This window comes from Ipomoea nil, unplaced genomic scaffold (genome assembly GCF_001879475.1).
Source record: "Ipomoea nil cultivar Tokyo-kokei standard unplaced genomic scaffold, Asagao_1.1 scaffold0480, whole genome shotgun sequence".
NCBI lineage: Eukaryota > Viridiplantae > Streptophyta > Magnoliopsida > Solanales > Convolvulaceae > Ipomoea > Ipomoea nil.
This window is the reverse complement of record NW_017616908.1, coordinates 1,676,722-1,679,632: the sequence shown is the minus strand read 5'-3', so window position 1 is coordinate 1,679,632 and position 2,911 is coordinate 1,676,722. Positions and strand designations below refer to the sequence as shown.

At 38.1% G+C, this 2,911-nt stretch overlaps 1 long non-coding RNA gene across 1 annotated transcript; it reads left to right on the top strand.

Annotated features, from left to right (window-relative positions):
- Positions 1-864: 864 nt before the first annotated feature.
- LOC109173380 lies at positions 865-2,710 on the top strand. The gene is made up of 7 exons (XR_002052886.1): positions 865-1,101; positions 1,295-1,350; positions 1,474-1,558; positions 1,745-1,850; positions 1,921-2,085; positions 2,249-2,367; positions 2,441-2,710. It is a non-coding gene; the product is annotated as an uncharacterized LOC109173380 (long non-coding RNA).
- Positions 2,711-2,911: the final 201 nt, after the last annotated feature.

Below are 2,911 nucleotides of genomic sequence, written 5' to 3'. Positions count from 1 at the left end.
TTGAACCCGGGTTATCCCAAAATTCCCCCCCACAAAGAGAGCTCATTTGCCACTTGAGCTACCCTATTGGGTTATAAACTAAGAATAATGCTAAAGCATAGTCATCTTGAAAACCATTAACATAATTGGAGAATTATAAACTACTTACCACATATGAGTACCACAAATCTTAATAATAAAGGCACTAAACAAATTTATTTATTTATTTATTAATAAGCTTGATTCAAGGGTTATTGACAGGAAGCTAGCCAAAAATTGATATCTTAACTAAAAAGCCTACAACAACAATATAATATCACAAATATCTCTTGTTATTCAGTAGCTAAAAGAAATATAACAAATACCTAAAAACCCTAATATGCAATGGTTGTGCAAAAACATAAATATTCTAGACTTACAATTGGATTTCAAATCAAACATTTGATCACAAATGAACCAGACAAATAGAACTACAATGGAAGACTATCAATTCTAAAAGAAAATATACTATGGCAATCCTGGAGGCGTAGGGTCAACTACAGTTGAGCCATGGTTAGCACTGCTGGAAATTCTTCCTTTTCTGACCACATTTCCGACCAGTCAAAAAACTGGTCGCAACAATTGATTTTTTTTAATTTTTTCGACGAAGGGTTATACTAGTCGGAAAGTGGTCGGAATTTTCGACCATATTTTCTAGGTGGTCGGAAACTTTTCTCCAAATTTAAATTTTTTTTCGTTCAAACACCAAAACGTCGTCGCTCAGCTCAAAAATAAAACACACTCCCCAGTCCCCACGCCTTCACTCAGCCCAAACATCGCTCAGCTCAAAAATAAAACAGACTCCCCACGCCTTCACTCAACCAAAATATAAAACGCTCCTGCCTCTGTGGACGACGTAGCTCAGCAGAGAACCAAACACTTCCCACCTCTGGACGATGTCGTTCCCGCTCCTGCCTCCGCCACTGTCTCAGCCTTCTCTTCGTCGTCGCTGCCGACTCCGCCGCTGTCTAAGCCTTCTCTACGCCGTCGCTCCCACCTCCTCCGACGTCTAAGCCTGCTCCAAAGTTTCTGCCATTGTCGTCTCTTCCCGACTGTACTGCGGTCTCCATCACCATCCTATAGGTTAGTCCTCTAATCTTAAACCCTAATCCTTAATTTCCTAATTCTATTGAGCAAACCTGTGGCTACTTCCTAGGAGCCGCGTGAGCAGATCGGCGTGAGGTATTTTCTTTCATTTTAGGGTTTAGGTACTTTTCTGTGACGTACATATATGAATGAGCTGGATGAGTTTTATGCTCTACTCTTATTATTTCAGTCTACTGTGGATGAGGAAATAAGAAGACCGCCAATTTCAATCACTCATTTCAAAATGTAAGCATTTTTCTTTATAGCTGGAATCTAATTCACAAAATATTCTGCTTTATTTCGGCATACCAATTCTGATTCAGTATAGTGTTACTGTATAAATTAATATTTGTGTGTGAATTTCTATAGGTGAGGCCGAAAGACAAGAATGGGAGAAGACTGCCTAGGATTCAGCATCCACCTGCAACACCGAAGAAGAATCCGTTTGATGATGGTCAGTATGTTAAAATTGAAATTGATGAGTCTTTGAGTGGATGATTCAAATGAATTTTCTGAGCTTATTTCAGTTGTAATTTTTTATTATATGGGGAGAGAACCGCCTAGGATTTGCTTGTTAGTCTTGTTACTTAGTTGAAATTGTGATTGGCCATTGATCAATCTGCAAAATTTTGAATTGCAGTTCCTCTGCATAGATGTGAGGGCAGTGATCACTATAAGGAAGAAGATTAGGAAGGGGCTTGTTGACAAGATTGAAGACCAATGAGTATCTTCCATCAATGGGATTGGTAGAGGAATCTTGATGACCGATCTTCATTTATTGACACTATTTGGGTTTACTGAATGTTGTCTTTGTAGGGGGTGCACTGAAGCCAACTGAGAACTGAAGGTGAGCAAGCCACATATGCAAGTGCAAACAATGACCTAAAAGGCACAAAGGCATATCAAGAAGTTGATGTCCCTGGGCTATACAATCTTGCAATGGCCATAATTGATTACAGAGGTCACAGGGTCGTTCAACAGGTGTCTAATAAACTTGTGGTCTATTCTCTTTAAGTGCAATATGCTGATGAATATTAGTGCCTCATTGATAATCAAGTCTTAAATATTGAGATATTCTTCTCTACTATAGAGACTACCTGTTTCTTGGTTCAATCAATATTTTTAATCCTTTGGCTATCAATAGGTAGTTGAAGCTGCAAAGCGTCTCCACTTGAACTTACATGCTGTCTATGATGGATCTGGAAATATTTTTGAGTTGGTTGCATCAGTGGAGTACAAGGGTATTGTTGGCAGCGATGACAGGTATGAGATAGTTTGTTTGGGCAACAATAACTTTTTGAGTTTAGGCATTAATTTTTCTAACACTGGCAACCAGGCATTATATATTGGACCTGATGAGAGTCACACCTTGTGATGCCAATTGTACCTGTCCAGGTTCCAGATTTTGTATTTTGAGACCTGAGTTGAACAGGCGTTTCTGACCTAATTAAGGCCATCTCCGACCACTTTTCGATGGTCGGAAAATGACAAATTTCCAGCAGTGTAGCTCTGAAGCAAATTCTGGAAAAATAGCAGTTTCGGATTTTGTTACTTTTTTCGCTGTAGGGTCTTTATATTTATTGTCACATTTAGATGCAAAACTTTCCAAATTAATAATTATATTACTCCCTTCAGTAATATAATTTAAATGACGTTATTTATAATTTAATTAGAAAATTCTTCTTAGAGCAACTACATCGGTTCATTTTTGCTAGTTTTCTGAACAAGAAAAAACTGATCAATAGATTTTGCAATGATGTGGAGCATGAATTTGTGGTGCATTTTACTCCTGCAAATACAAAACTTT